Raw genomic sequence first — 14,214 nt, forward strand, 5'->3', positions numbered from 1 at the left:
AGACTCAGCTCGGGAGCTGCTGATAAGCAATTATCAGCCCTTGTTCATCCGCTTCCAATGCAAAGACATTCCTAACCCTACCTGGACAAAGTGTCCTAGAAGAAATAACAGGTAGGGGTCATTTGGGAGCCAACGTGTGGTGCCCCGCAATTCTGACCTGAGAAAAGAAAGAGGAATTGTGGTGAAAGTTGGATGAAGTGGTTTCAGAGGGCCGGCACACATCCATAGGGGAGGATCGCCTGCCACGTGTGAGTCTTGAAATCAAACAGATGGGAAGGCTTTCCACGGTCAATGGCAGAATGATTTGGATTGATCCCTGTTCTAGATCTCGCATCGGAGGAGGCTGAAAATCCACTACAAAGGAGTGGTTCTAAGGCTCCAGCGTCCTCGAAATGGGTAGAAGAGGTACAAAATGGATGGACCAACTCTGTACCAAAACACCTGCCTCGTGTGAGGCTCGAACTCACGACCTTCAGATTATGAGACTGACGCGCTGCCTACTGCGCCAACGAGGCTGACAGGGAACCTGAAAATGGACGATTTCTCGAAGCTGCACAGAAATGAAATTCAGCTTGGACAAACAAAGGTGAGTCCCCAGGTATTTAAGCCCTGAACGGGTTTTGGAGGTGAAGAGTGCCACAGGAGATCCTAAAAACGGTGTTTTGACCCAGCTCCGGCTTACCTGAAAGGGACAAGCGGTAGACAATGGATGGGTTGCCTTTGCCACGTACTGTGTATCAAGCGAGGCTCAAGACACCATCTTCCCCCAAAACGGACCATTCTTCTTTTGTCTCGTAGTGCCGTCTTAAGTTAAATTCCTTAATTACAGCCACATTAGCTCCACTAATAAGACACACGGGTTTACCAGCAATGTCTGTAAACATATATTCAGTCACCCACTGGCGCTGGCAGGCGACAATTCTAAGTCTGCCAATTGTCCCGCCGAATTCGCGCCACTGTCCAAAGTCTCCTCTCAACAACATCTTGACTTAATGCAGATACGATGTCCAACCCAAGTTTGGTTTGCACAGGCTTCTTGTTCCAAATCTTGATGCCGTCTGGCCGTGACCGAGAACAAACTTAATGCCCCCCAAGACCCCACGCATAAAGGAACCGTGCATTGGCCGGGAATCGAACCCGGGTCTCCCGCGTGGCAGGCGAGAATTCTACCACTGAACCACCAATGCTCACACACGTGGCAGTTTTCTCAACGAATTCGCGCCATTGCCCAAGCGCTCCTCTCGAGGCGCAGCGGAAAATGTAGCCCGATACACCCACGCGTCACTCATCAAGACACCTCTGTGGCAGCTCCCTGATGGTCTAGTGGTCAGGATTCGGCGCTCTCACCGCCGCGGCCCGGGTTCGATTCCCGGTCAGGGAAACTGTGTTTTGCCCCACCTCCGCCTTACCCGAAAGGGACAAGCGGTAGACAATGGATGGGTTGCCTTTGCCACGTACTGTGTATCAAGAGAGCCTCAAGGCACCATCTCCCCCCAAAACGGACCATTCCTTGAAGCCGTCAACAAATGAAGCAGAGTTGCCAGTTCTTCTAGCCCAGGATGAGCTGCCGTCTTGGAGGTGAAGGGTGTGACAGGACATCCAAAAAATGTGTGGCCGAACTGCCCATCAAAACATGCCTCCCGTGAGGATAGAGCTCAACACCGCCAGTTTTCGAGACTTGCGCATGGCAGGCGACAATTCTACCGCTGAGCTAACAACCCTTGCATGTCCGCCAATTGTCCCGCTGAATTCGCGCTACTGTCCAAACTCTCCTCTCCAGACGCTTAAAATGGATGCACAAACTCTGCCACGTACTGCGCATCAAAGCACATCGCTTGCGTGAGGCTACAAGTCACTACCTTCTGATTTCGTGATTCACATGTGGCAGGCGACAGTTCTAACGCTCAGCCACCAGCCCTTACAAGTCTGCCAATTGTCTCGTCGAATTCGCGCCACTCTCCAAAGTCTACTCTCAACAACATCTTGACTTAATGCAGATACGATGTCCAACCCAAGTTTGGTTTGCATAGACTTCTTGTTCCAACTTAACAGTCAGGCAAGAATGACTTCAAATTATCCCTCTCCATGGACCCTGTTGGCAAAGGAACTCCAGGCAACCTCCAGAGACTCAGCTCGGGAGCTGCTGATAAGCAATTTTCAGCCCTTGTTCATCCGCTTCCAATGCAAAGACATTCCTAACCCTACCTGGACAAAGTGTCCTAGAAGAAATAACAGGTAGGGGTCATTTGGGAGCCAACGTGTGGTGCCCCGCAATTCTGACCTGAGAAAAGAAAGAGGAATTGTGGTGAAAGTTGGATGAAGTGGTTTCAGAGGGCCGGCACACATCCATAGGGGAGGATCGCCTGCCACGTGTGAGTCTTGAAATCAAACAGATGGGAAGGCTTTCCACGGTCAATGGCAGAATGATTTGGATTGATCCCTGTTCTAGATCTCGCATCGGAGGAGGCTGAAAATCCACTACAAAGGAGTGGTTCTAAGGCTCCAGCGTCCTCGAAATGGGTAGAAGAGGTACAAAATGGATGGACCAACTCTGTACCAAAACACCTGCCTCGTGTGAGGCTCGAACTCACGACCTTCAGATTATGAGACTGACGCGCTGCCTACTGCGCCAACGAGGCTGACAGGGAACCTGAAAATGGACGATTTCTCGAAGCTGCACAGAAATGAAATTCAGCTTGGACAAACAAAGGTGAGTCCCCAGGTATTTAAGCCCTGAACGGGTTTTGGAGGTGAAGAGTGCCACAGGAGATCCTAAAAACGGTGTTTTGACCCAGCTCCGGCTTACCTGAAAGGGACAAGCGGTAGACAATGGATGGGTTGCCTTTGCCACGTACTGTGTATCAAGCGAGGCTCAAGACACCATCTTCCCCCAAAACGGACCATTCTTCTTTTGTCTCGTAGTGCCGTCTTAAGTTAAATTCCTTAATTACAGCCACATTAGCTCCACTAATAAGACACACGGGTTTACCAGCAATGTCTGTAAACATATATTCAGTCACCCACTGGCGCTGGCAGGCGACAATTCTAAGTCTGCCAATTGTCCCGCCGAATTCGCGCCACTGTCCAAAGTCTCCTCTCAACAACATCTTGACTTAATGCAGATACGATGTCCAACCCAAGTTTGGTTTGCACAGGCTTCTTGTTCCAAATCTTGATGCCGTCTGGCCGTGACCGAGAACAAACTTAATGCCCCCCAAGACCCCACGCATAAAGGAACCGTGCATTGGCCGGGAATCGAACCCGGGTCTCCCGCGTGGCAGGCGAGAATTCTACCACTGAACCACCAATGCTCACACACGTGGCAGTTTTCTCAACGAATTCGCGCCATTGCCCAAGCGCTCCTCTCGAGGCGCAGCGGAAAATGTAGCCCGATACACCCACGCGTCACTCATCAAGACACCTCTGTGGCAGCTCCCTGATGGTCTAGTGGTCAGGATTCGGCGCTCTCACCGCCGCGGCCCGGGTTCGATTCCCGGTCAGGGAAACTGTGTTTTGCCCCACCTCCGCCTTACCCGAAAGGGACAAGCAGTAGACAATGGATGGGTTGCCTTTGCCACGTACTGTGTATCAAGAGAGCCTCAAGGCACCATCTCCCCCCAAAACGGACCATTCCTTGAAGCCGTCAACAAATGAAGCAGAGTTGCCAGTTCTTCTAGCCCAGGATGAGCTGCCGTCTTGGAGGTGAAGGGTGTGACAGGACATCCAAAAAATGTGTGGCCGAACTGCCCATCAAAACATGCCTCCCGTGAGGATACAGCTCAACACCGCCAGTTTTCGAGACTTGCGCATGGCAGGCGACAATTCTACCGCTGAGCTAACAACCCTTGCATGTCCGCCAATTGTCCCGCTGAATTCGCGCTACTGTCCAAACTCTCCTCTCCAGACGCTTAAAATGGATGCACAAACTCTGCCACGTACTGCGCATCAAAGCACATCGCTTGCGTGAGGCTACAAGTCACTACCTTCTGATTTCGTGATTCACATGTGGCAGGCGACAGTTCTAACGCTCAGCCACCAGCCCTTACAAGTCTGCCAATTGTCTCGTCGAATTCGCGCCACTCTCCAAAGTCTACTCTCAACAACATCTTGACTTAATGCAGATACGATGTCCAACCCAAGTTTGGTTTGCATAGACTTCTTGTTCCAACTTAACAGTCAGGCAAGAATGACTTCAAATTATCCCTCTCCATGGACCCTGTTGGCAAAGGAACTCCAGGCAACCTCCAGAGACTCAGCTCGGGAGCTGCTGATAAGCAATTATCAGCCCTTGTTCATCCGCTTCCAATGCAAAGACATTCCTAACCCTACCTGGACAAAGTGTCCTAGAAGAAATAACAGGTAGGGGTCATTTGGGAGCCAACGTGTGGTGCCCCGCAATTCTGACCTGAGAAAAGAAAGAGGAATTGTGGTGAAAGTTGGATGAAGTGGTTTCAGAGGGCCGGCACACATCCATAGGGGAGGATCGCCTGCCACGTGTGAGTCTTGAAATCAAACAGATGGGAAGGCTTTCCACGGTCAATGGCAGAATGATTTGGATTGATCCCTGTTCTAGATCTCGCATCGGAGGAGGCTGAAAATCCACTACAAAGGAGTGGTTCTAAGGCTCCAGCGTCCTCGAAATGGGTAGAAGAGGTACAAAATGGATGGACCAACTCTGTACCAAAACACCTGCCTCGTGTGAGGCTCGAACTCACGACCTTCAGATTATGAGACTGACGCGCTGCCTACTGCGCCAACGAGGCTGACAGGGAACCTGAAAATGGACGATTTCTCGAAGCTGCACAGAAATGAAATTCAGCTTGGACAAACAAAGGTGAGTCCCCAGGTATTTAAGCCCTGAACGGGTTTTGGAGGTGAAGAGTGCCACAGGAGATCCTAAAAACGGTGTTTTGACCCAGCTCCGGCTTACCTGAAAGGGACAAGCGGTAGACAATGGATGGGTTGCCTTTGCCACGTACTGTGTATCAAGCGAGGCTCAAGACACCATCTTCCCCCAAAACGGACCATTCTTCTTTTGTCTCGTAGTGCCGTCTTAAGTTAAATTCCTTAATTACAGCCACATTAGCTCCACTAATAAGACACACGGGTTTACCAGCAATGTCTGTAAACATATATTCAGTCACCCACTGGCGCTGGCAGGCGACAATTCTAAGTCTGCCAATTGTCCCGCCGAATTCGCGCCACTGTCCAAAGTCTCCTCTCAACAACATCTTGACTTAATGCAGATACGATGTCCAACCCAAGTTTGGTTTGCACAGGCTTCTTGTTCCAAATCTTGATGCCGTCTGGCCGTGACCGAGAACAAACTTAATGCCCCCCAAGACCCCACGCATAAAGGAACCGTGCATTGGCCGGGAATCGAACCCGGGTCTCCCGCGTGGCAGGCGAGAATTCTACCACTGAACCACCAATGCTCACACACGTGGCAGTTTTCTCAACGAATTCGCGCCATTGCCCAAGCGCTCCTCTCGAGGCGCAGCGGAAAATGTAGCCCGATACACCCACGCGTCACTCATCAAGACACCTCTGTGGCAGCTCCCTGATGGTCTAGTGGTCAGGATTCGGCGCTCTCACCGCCGCGGCCCGGGTTCGATTCCCGGTCAGGGGAACTGTGTTTTGCCCCACCTCCGCCTTACCCGAAAGGGACAAGCGGTAGACAATGGATGGGTTGCCTTTGCCACGTACTGTGTATCAAGAGAGCCTCAAGGCACCATCTCCCCCCAAAACGGACCATTCCTTGAAGCCGTCAACAAATGAAGCAGAGTTGCCAGTTCTTCTAGCCCAGGATGAGCTGCCGTCTTGGAGGTGAAGGGTGTGACAGGACATCCAAAAAATGTGTGGCCGAACTGCCCATCAAAACATGCCTCCCGTGAGGATAGAGCTCAACACCGCCAGTTTTCGAGACTTGCGCATGGCAGGCGACAATTCTACCGCTGAGCTAACAACCCTTGCATGTCCGCCAATTGTCCCGCTGAATTCGCGCTACTGTCCAAACTCTCCTCTCCAGACGCTTAAAATGGATGCACAAACTCTGCCACGTACTGCGCATCAAAGCACATCGCTTGCGTGAGGCTACAAGTCACTACCTTCTGATTTCGTGATTCACATGTGGCAGGCGACAGTTCTAACGCTCAGCCACCAGCCCTTACAAGTCTGCCAATTGTCTCGTCGAATTCGCGCCACTCTCCAAAGTCTACTCTCAACAACATCTTGACTTAATGCAGATACGATGTCCAACCCAAGTTTGGTTTGCATAGACTTCTTGTTCCAACTTAACAGTCAGGCAAGAATGACTTCAAATTATCCCTCTCCATGGACCCTGTTGGCAAAGGAACTCCAGGCAACCTCCAGAGACTCAGCTCGGGAGCTGCTGATAAGCAATTATCAGCCCTTGTTCATCCGCTTCCAATGCAAAGACATTCCTAACCCTACCTGGACAAAGTGTCCTAGAAGAAATAACAGGTAGGGGTCATTTGGGAGCCAACGTGTGGTGCCCCGCAATTCTGACCTGAGAAAAGAAAGAGGAATTGTGGTGAAAGTTGGATGAAGTGGTTTCAGAGGGCCGGCACACATCCATAGGGGAGGATCGCCTGCCACGTGTGAGTCTTGAAATCAAACAGATGGGAAGGCTTTCCACGGTCAATGGCAGAATGATTTGGATTGATCCCTGTTCTAGATCTCGCATCGGAGGAGGCTGAAAATCCACTACAAAGGAGTGGTTCTAAGGCTCCAGCGTCCTCGAAATGGGTAGAAGAGGTACAAAATGGATGGACCAACTCTGTACCAAAACACCTGCCTCGTGTGAGGCTCGAACTCACGACCTTCAGATTATGAGACTGACGCGCTGCCTACTGCGCCAACGAGGCTGACAGGAAACCTGAAAATGGACGATTTCTCGAAGCTGCACAGAAATGAAATTCAGCTTGGACAAACAAAGGTGAGTCCCCAGGTATTTAAGCCCTGAACGGGTTTTGGAGGTGAAGAGTGCCACAGGAGATCCTAAAAACGGTGTTTTGACCCAGCTCCGGCTTACCTGAAAGGGACAAGCGGTAGACAATGGATGGGTTGCCTTTGCCACGTACTGTGTATCAAGCGAGGCTCAAGACACCATCTTCCCCCAAAACGGACCATTCTTCTTTTGTCTCGTAGTGCCGTCTTAAGTTAAATTCCTTAATTACAGCCACATTAGCTCCACTAATAAGACACACGGGTTTACCAGCAATGTCTGTAAACATATATTCAGTCACCCACTGGCGCTGGCAGGCGACAATTCTAAGTCTGCCAATTGTCCCGCCGAATTCGCGCCACTGTCCAAAGTCTCCTCTCAACAACATCTTGACTTAATGCAGATACGATGTCCAACCCAAGTTTGGTTTGCACAGGCTTCTTGTTCCAAATCTTGATGCCGTCTGGCCGTGACCGAGAACAAACTTAATGCCCCCCAAGACCCCACGCATAAAGGAACCGTGCATTGGCCGGGAATCGAACCCGGGTCTCCCGCGTGGCAGGCGAGAATTCTACCACTGAACCACCAATGCTCACACACGTGGCAGTTTTCTCAACGAATTCGCGCCATTGCCCAAGCGCTCCTCTCGAGGCGCAGCGGAAAATGTAGCCCGATACACCCACGCGTCACTCATCAAGACACCTCTGTGGCAGCTCCCTGATGGTCTAGTGGTCAGGATTCGGCGCTCTCACCGCCGCGGCCCGGGTTCGATTCCCGGTCAGGGAAACTGTGTTTTGCCCCACCTCCGCCTTACCCGAAAGGGACAAGCGGTAGACAATGGATGGGTTGCCTTTGCCACGTACTGTGTATCAAGAGAGCCTCAAGGCACCATCTCCCCCCAAAACGGACCATTCCTTGAAGCCGTCAACAAATGAAGCAGAGTTGCCAGTTCTTCTAGCCCAGGATGAGCTGCCGTCTTGGAGGTGAAGGGTGTGACAGGACATCCAAAAAATGTGTGGCCGAACTGCCCATCAAAACATGCCTCCCGTGAGGATACAGCTCAACACCGCCAGTTTTCGAGACTTGCGCATGGCAGGCGACAATTCTACCGCTGAGCTAACAACCCTTGCATGTCCGCCAATTGTCCCGCTGAATTCGCGCTACTGTCCAAACTCTCCTCTCCAGACGCTTAAAATGGATGCACAAACTCTGCCACGTACTGCGCATCAAAGCACATCGCTTGCGTGAGGCTACAAGTCACTACCTTCTGATTTCGTGATTCACATGTGGCAGGCGACAGTTCTAACGCTCAGCCACCAGCCCTTACAAGTCTGCCAATTGTCTCGTCGAATTCGCGCCACTCTCCAAAGTCTACTCTCAACAACATCTTGACTTAATGCAGATACGATGTCCAACCCAAGTTTGGTTTGCATAGACTTCTTGTTCCAACTTAACAGTCAGGCAAGAATGACTTCAAATTATCCCTCTCCATGGACCCTGTTGGCAAAGGAACTCCAGGCAACCTCCAGAGACTCAGCTCGGGAGCTGCTGATAAGCAATTATCAGCCCTTGTTCATCCGCTTCCAATGCAAAGACATTCCTAACCCTACCTGGACAAAGTGTCCTAGAAGAAATAACAGGTAGGGGTCATTTGGGAGCCAACGTGTGGTGCCCCGCAATTCTGACCTGAGAAAAGAAAGAGGAATTGTGGTGAAAGTTGGATGAAGTGGTTTCAGAGGGCCGGCACACATCCATAGGGGAGGATCGCCTGCCACGTGTGAGTCTTGAAATCAAACAGATGGGAAGGCTTTCCACGGTCAATGGCAGAATGATTTGGATTGATCCCTGTTCTAGATCTCGCATCGGAGGAGGCTGAAAATCCACTACAAAGGAGTGGTTCTAAGGCTCCAGCGTCCTCGAAATGGGTAGAAGAGGTACAAAATGGATGGACCAACTCTGTACCAAAACACCTGCCTCGTGTGAGGCTCGAACTCACGACCTTCAGATTATGAGACTGACGCGCTGCCTACTGCGCCAACGAGGCTGACAGGGAACCTGAAAATGGACGATTTCTCGAAGCTGCACAGAAATGAAATTCAGCTTGGACAAACAAAGGTGAGTCCCCAGGTATTTAAGCCCTGAACGGGTTTTGGAGGTGAAGAGTGCCACAGGAGATCCTAAAAACGGTGTTTTGACCCAGCTCCGGCTTACCTGAAAGGGACAAGCGGTAGACAATGGATGGGTTGCCTTTGCCACGTACTGTGTATCAAGCGAGGCTCAAGACACCATCTTCCCCCAAAACGGACCATTCTTCTTTTGTCTCGTAGTGCCGTCTTAAGTTAAATTCCTTAATTACAGCCACATTAGCTCCACTAATAAGACACACGGGTTTACCAGCAATGTCTGTAAACATATATTCAGTCACCCACTGGCGCTGGCAGGCGACAATTCTAAGTCTGCCAATTGTCCCGCCGAATTCGCGCCACTGTCCAAAGTCTCCTCTCAACAACATCTTGACTTAATGCAGATACGATGTCCAACCCAAGTTTGGTTTGCACAGGCTTCTTGTTCCAAATCTTGATGCCGTCTGGCCGTGACCGAGAACAAACTTAATGCCCCCCAAGACCCCACGCATAAAGGAACCGTGCATTGGCCGGGAATCGAACCCGGGTCTCCCGCGTGGCAGGCGAGAATTCTACCACTGAACCACCAATGCTCACACACGTGGCAGTTTTCTCAACGAATTCGCGCCATTGCCCAAGCGCTCCTCTCGAGGCGCAGCGGAAAATGTAGCCCGATACACCCACGCGTCACTCATCAAGACACCTCTGTGGCAGCTCCCTGATGGTCTAGTGGTCAGGATTCGGCGCTCTCACCGCCGCGGCCCGGGTTCGATTCCCGGTCAGGGAAACTGTGTTTTGCCCCACCTCCGCCTTACCCGAAAGGGACAAGCGGTAGACAATGGATGGGTTGCCTTTGCCACGTACTGTGTATCAAGAGAGCCTCAAGGCACCATCTCCCCCCAAAACGGACCATTCCTTGAAGCCGTCAACAAATGAAGCAGAGTTGCCAGTTCTTCTAGCCCAGGATGAGCTGCCGTCTTGGAGGTGAAGGGTGTGACAGGACATCCAAAAAATGTGTGGCCGAACTGCCCATCAAAACATGCCTCCCGTGAGGATACAGCTCAACACCGCCAGTTTTCGAGACTTGCGCATGGCAGGCGACAATTCTACCGCTGAGCTAACAACCCTTGCATGTCCGCCAATTGTCCCGCTGAATTCGCGCTACTGTCCAAACTCTCCTCTCCAGACGCTTAAAATGGATGCACAAACTCTGCCACGTACTGCGCATCAAAGCACATCGCTTGCGTGAGGCTACAAGTCACTACCTTCTGATTTCGTGATTCACATGTGGCAGGCGACAGTTCTAACGCTCAGCCACCAGCCCTTACAAGTCTGCCAATTGTCTCGTCGAATTCGCGCCACTCTCCAAAGTCTACTCTCAACAACATCTTGACTTAATGCAGATACGATGTCCAACCCAAGTTTGGTTTGCATAGACTTCTTGTTCCAACTTAACAGTCAGGCAAGAATGACTTCAAATTATCCCTCTCCATGGACCCTGTTGGCAAAGGAACTCCAGGCAACCTCCAGAGACTCAGCTCGGGAGCTGCTGATAAGCAATTATCAGCCCTTGTTCATCTGCTTCCAATGCAAAGACATTCCTAACCCTACCTGGACAAAGTGTCCTAGAAGAAATAACAGGTAGGGGTCATTTGGGAGCCAACGTGTGGTTCCCCGCAATTCTGACCTGAGAAAAGAAAGAGGAATTGTGGTGAAAGTTGGATGAAGTGGTTTCAGAGGGCCGGCACACATCCATAGGGGAGGATCGCCTGCCACGTGTGAGTCTTGAAATCAAACAGATGGGAAGGCTTTCCACGGTCAATGGCAGAATGATTTGGATTGATCCCTGTTCTAGATCTCGCATCGGAGGAGGCTGAAAATCCACTACAAAGGAGTGGTTCTAAGGCTCCAGCGTCCTCGAAATGGGTAGAAGAGGTACAAAATGGATGGACCAACTCTGTACCAAAACACCTGCCTCGTGTGAGGCTCGAACTCACGACCTTCAGATTATGAGACTGACGCGCTGCCTACTGCGCCAACGAGGCTGACAGGGAACCTGAAAATGGACGATTTCTCGAAGCTGCACAGAAATGAAATTCAGCTTGGACAAACAAAGGTGAGTCCCCAGGTATTTAAGCCCTGAACGGGTTTTGGAGGTGAAGAGTGCCACAGGAGATCCTAAAAACGGTGTTTTGACCCAGCTCCGGCTTACCTGAAAGGGACAAGCGGTAGACAATGGATGGGTTGCCTTTGCCACGTACTGTGTATCAAGCGAGGCTCAAGACACCATCTTCCCCCAAAACGGACCATTCTTCTTTTGTCTCGTAGTGCCGTCTTAAGTTAAATTCCTTAATTACAGCCACATTAGCTCCACTAATAAGACACACGGGTTTACCAGCAATGTCTGTAAACATATATTCAGTCACCCACTGGCGCTGGCAGGCGACAATTCTAAGTCTGCCAATTGTCCCGCCGAATTCGCGCCACTGTCCAAAGTCTCCTCTCAACAACATCTTGACTTAATGCAGATACGATGTCCAACCCAAGTTTGGTTTGCACAGGCTTCTTGTTCCAAATCTTGATGCCGTCTGGCCGTGACCGAGAACAAACTTAATGCCCCCCAAGACCCCACGCATAAAGGAACCGTGCATTGGCCGGGAATCGAACCCGGGTCTCCCGCGTGGCAGGCGAGAATTCTACCACTGAACCACCAATGCTCACACACGTGGCAGTTTTCTCAACGAATTCGCGCCATTGCCCAAGCGCTCCTCTCGAGGCGCAGCGGAAAATGTAGCCCGATACACCCACGCGTCACTCATCAAGACACCTCTGTGGCAGCTCCCTGATGGTCTAGTGGTCAGGATTCGGCGCTCTCACCGCCGCGGCCCGGGTTCGATTCCCGGTCAGGGAAACTGTGTTTTGCCCCACCTCCGCCTTACCCGAAAGGGACAAGCGGTAGACAATGGATGGGTTGCCTTTGCCACGTACTGTGTATCAAGAGAGCCTCAAGGCACCATCTCCCCCCAAAACGGACCATTCCTTGAAGCCGTCAACAAATGAAGCAGAGTTGCCAGTTCTTCTAGCCCAGGATGAGCTGCCGTCTTGGAGGTGAAGGGTGTGACAGGACATCCAAAAAATGTGTGGCCGAACTGCCCATCAAAACATGCCTCCCGTGAGGATACAGCTCAACACCGCCAGTTTTCGAGACTTGCGCATGGCAGGCGACAATTCTACCGCTGAGCTAACAACCCTTGCATGTCCGCCAATTGTCCCGCTGAATTCGCGCTACTGTCCAAACTCTCCTCTCCAGACGCTTAAAATGGATGCACAAACTCTGCCACGTACTGCGCATCAAAGCACATCGCTTGCGTGAGGCTACAAGTCACTACCTTCTGATTTCGTGATTCACATGTGGCAGGCGACAGTTCTAACGCTCAGCCACCAGCCCTTACAAGTCTGCCAATTGTCTCGTCGAATTCGCGCCACTCTCCAAAGTCTACTCTCAACAACATCTTGACTTAATACAGATACGATGTCCAACCCAAGTTTGGTTTGCATAGACTTCTTGTTCCAACTTAACAGTCAGGCAAGAATGACTTCAAATTATCCCTCTCCATGGACCCTGTTGGCAAAGGAACTCCAGGCAACCTCCAGAGACTCAGCTCGGGAGCTGCTGATAACCAATTATCAGCCCTTGTTCATCCGCTTCCAATGCAAAGACATTCCTAACCCTACCTGGACAAAGTGTCCTAGAAGAAATAACAGGTAGGGGTCATTTGGGAGCCAACGTGTGGTGGCCCGCAATTCTGACCTGAGAAAAGAAAGAGGAATTGTGGTGAAAGTTGGATGAAGTGGTTTCAGAGGGCCGGCACACATCCATAGGGGAGGATCGCCTGCCACGTGTGAGTCTTGAAATCAAACAGATGGGAAGGCTTTCCACGGTCAATGGCAGAATGATTTGGATTGATCCCTGTTCTAGATCTCGCATCGGAGGAGGCTGAAAATCCACTACAAAGGAGTGGTTCTAAGGCTCCAGCGTCCTCGAAATGGGTAGAAGAGGTACAAAATGGATGGACCAACTCTGTACCAAAACACCTGCCTCGTGTGAGGCTCGAACTCACGACCTTCAGATTATGAGACTGACGCGCTGCCTACTGCGCCAACGAGGCTGACAGGAAACCTGAAAATGGACGATTTCTCGAAGCTGCACAGAAATGAAATTCAGCTTGGACAAACAAAGGTGAGTCCCCAGGTATTTAAGCCCTGAACGGGTTTTGGAGGTGAAGAGTGCCACAGGAGATCCTAAAAACGGTGTTTTGACCCAGCTCCGGCTTACCTGAAAGGGACAAGCGGTAGACAATGGATGGGTTGCCTTTGCCACGTACTGTGTATCAAGCGAGGCTCAAGACACCATCTTCCCCCAAAACGGACCATTCTTCTTTTGTCTCGTAGTGCCGTCTTAAGTTAAATTCCTTAATTACAGCCACATTAGCTCCACTAATAAGACACACGGGTTTACCAGCAATGTCTGTAAACATATATTCAGTCACCCACTGGCGCTGGCAGGCGACAATTCTAAGTCTGCCAATTGTCCCGCCGAATTCGCGCCACTGTCCAAAGTCTCCTCTCAACAACATCTTGACTTAATGCAGATACGATGTCCAACCCAAGTTTGGTTTGCACAGGCTTCTTGTTCCAAATCTTGATGCCGTCTGGCCGTGACCGAGAACAAACTTAATGCCCCCCAAGACCCCACGCATAAAGGAACCGTGCATTGGCCGGGAATCGAACCCGGGTCTCCCGCGTGGCAGGCGAGAATTCTACCACTGAACCACCAATGCTCACACACGTGGCAGTTTTCTCAACGAATTCGCGCCATTGCCCAAGCGCTCCTCTCGAGGCGCAGCGGAAAATGTAGCCCGATACACCCACGCGTCACTCATCAAGACACCTCTGTGGCAGCTCCCTGATGGTCTAGTGGTCAGGATTCGGCGCTCTCACCGCCGCGGCCCGGGTTCGATTCCCGGTCAGGGAAACTGTGTTTTGCCCCACCTCCGCCTTACCCGAAAGGGACAAGCGGTAGACAATGGATGGGTTGCCTTTGCCACGTACTGTGTATCAAGA

At 51.1% G+C, this 14,214-nt stretch overlaps 21 non-coding genes across 21 annotated transcripts; 7 read left to right on the forward strand and 14 right to left on the reverse strand.

Moving 5' to 3' along the window:
* Positions 1-442: 442 nt before the first annotated feature.
* trnam-cau (transfer RNA methionine (anticodon CAU)) lies at positions 443-515 on the reverse strand. The gene has a single exon. It is a non-coding gene; the product is annotated as a tRNA-Met (tRNA).
* Positions 516-1,116: 601 nt separating this feature from the next.
* trnag-gcc (transfer RNA glycine (anticodon GCC)) lies at positions 1,117-1,187 on the reverse strand. Its single transcript has one exon. It is a non-coding gene; the product is annotated as a tRNA-Gly (tRNA).
* Positions 1,188-1,309: 122 nt separating this feature from the next.
* On the forward strand, positions 1,310-1,381 carry trnae-cuc (transfer RNA glutamic acid (anticodon CUC)). The gene has a single exon. It is a non-coding gene; the product is annotated as a tRNA-Glu (tRNA).
* Positions 1,382-2,566: 1,185 nt separating this feature from the next.
* On the reverse strand, positions 2,567-2,639 carry trnam-cau (transfer RNA methionine (anticodon CAU)). The gene has a single exon. It is a non-coding gene; the product is annotated as a tRNA-Met (tRNA).
* A 601-nt stretch (positions 2,640-3,240) lies between these two features.
* trnag-gcc (transfer RNA glycine (anticodon GCC)) lies at positions 3,241-3,311 on the reverse strand. Its single transcript has one exon. It is a non-coding gene; the product is annotated as a tRNA-Gly (tRNA).
* A 122-nt stretch (positions 3,312-3,433) lies between these two features.
* Positions 3,434-3,505, forward strand: trnae-cuc (transfer RNA glutamic acid (anticodon CUC)). Its single transcript has one exon. It is a non-coding gene; the product is annotated as a tRNA-Glu (tRNA).
* Positions 3,506-4,690: 1,185 nt separating this feature from the next.
* Positions 4,691-4,763, reverse strand: trnam-cau (transfer RNA methionine (anticodon CAU)). The gene has a single exon. It is a non-coding gene; the product is annotated as a tRNA-Met (tRNA).
* Positions 4,764-5,364: 601 nt separating this feature from the next.
* trnag-gcc (transfer RNA glycine (anticodon GCC)) lies at positions 5,365-5,435 on the reverse strand. Its single transcript has one exon. It is a non-coding gene; the product is annotated as a tRNA-Gly (tRNA).
* Positions 5,436-5,557: 122 nt separating this feature from the next.
* trnae-cuc (transfer RNA glutamic acid (anticodon CUC)) lies at positions 5,558-5,630 on the forward strand. The gene has a single exon. It is a non-coding gene; the product is annotated as a tRNA-Glu (tRNA).
* Positions 5,631-6,814: 1,184 nt separating this feature from the next.
* On the reverse strand, positions 6,815-6,887 carry trnam-cau (transfer RNA methionine (anticodon CAU)). Its single transcript has one exon. It is a non-coding gene; the product is annotated as a tRNA-Met (tRNA).
* Positions 6,888-7,488: 601 nt separating this feature from the next.
* trnag-gcc (transfer RNA glycine (anticodon GCC)) lies at positions 7,489-7,559 on the reverse strand. The gene has a single exon. It is a non-coding gene; the product is annotated as a tRNA-Gly (tRNA).
* Positions 7,560-7,681: 122 nt separating this feature from the next.
* Positions 7,682-7,753, forward strand: trnae-cuc (transfer RNA glutamic acid (anticodon CUC)). Its single transcript has one exon. It is a non-coding gene; the product is annotated as a tRNA-Glu (tRNA).
* Positions 7,754-8,938: 1,185 nt separating this feature from the next.
* trnam-cau (transfer RNA methionine (anticodon CAU)) lies at positions 8,939-9,011 on the reverse strand. Its single transcript has one exon. It is a non-coding gene; the product is annotated as a tRNA-Met (tRNA).
* Positions 9,012-9,612: 601 nt separating this feature from the next.
* On the reverse strand, positions 9,613-9,683 carry trnag-gcc (transfer RNA glycine (anticodon GCC)). Its single transcript has one exon. It is a non-coding gene; the product is annotated as a tRNA-Gly (tRNA).
* Positions 9,684-9,805: 122 nt separating this feature from the next.
* On the forward strand, positions 9,806-9,877 carry trnae-cuc (transfer RNA glutamic acid (anticodon CUC)). Its single transcript has one exon. It is a non-coding gene; the product is annotated as a tRNA-Glu (tRNA).
* A 1,185-nt stretch (positions 9,878-11,062) lies between these two features.
* Positions 11,063-11,135, reverse strand: trnam-cau (transfer RNA methionine (anticodon CAU)). The gene has a single exon. It is a non-coding gene; the product is annotated as a tRNA-Met (tRNA).
* Positions 11,136-11,736: 601 nt separating this feature from the next.
* Positions 11,737-11,807, reverse strand: trnag-gcc (transfer RNA glycine (anticodon GCC)). The gene has a single exon. It is a non-coding gene; the product is annotated as a tRNA-Gly (tRNA).
* A 122-nt stretch (positions 11,808-11,929) lies between these two features.
* Positions 11,930-12,001, forward strand: trnae-cuc (transfer RNA glutamic acid (anticodon CUC)). The gene has a single exon. It is a non-coding gene; the product is annotated as a tRNA-Glu (tRNA).
* Positions 12,002-13,186: 1,185 nt separating this feature from the next.
* Positions 13,187-13,259, reverse strand: trnam-cau (transfer RNA methionine (anticodon CAU)). Its single transcript has one exon. It is a non-coding gene; the product is annotated as a tRNA-Met (tRNA).
* Positions 13,260-13,860: 601 nt separating this feature from the next.
* trnag-gcc (transfer RNA glycine (anticodon GCC)) lies at positions 13,861-13,931 on the reverse strand. Its single transcript has one exon. It is a non-coding gene; the product is annotated as a tRNA-Gly (tRNA).
* A 122-nt stretch (positions 13,932-14,053) lies between these two features.
* On the forward strand, positions 14,054-14,125 carry trnae-cuc (transfer RNA glutamic acid (anticodon CUC)). The gene has a single exon. It is a non-coding gene; the product is annotated as a tRNA-Glu (tRNA).
* The last annotated feature ends 89 nt before the right edge of the window (positions 14,126-14,214 follow it).

The sequence above is a fragment of the Mchenga conophoros genome, linkage group LG23, assembly GCF_057382185.1.
Source record: "Mchenga conophoros isolate Kocher_MC1m ecotype Shallow Benthic linkage group LG23, M_conophoros_male_GT1.1, whole genome shotgun sequence".
NCBI classification, from domain to species: domain Eukaryota; kingdom Metazoa; phylum Chordata; class Actinopteri; order Cichliformes; family Cichlidae; genus Mchenga; species Mchenga conophoros.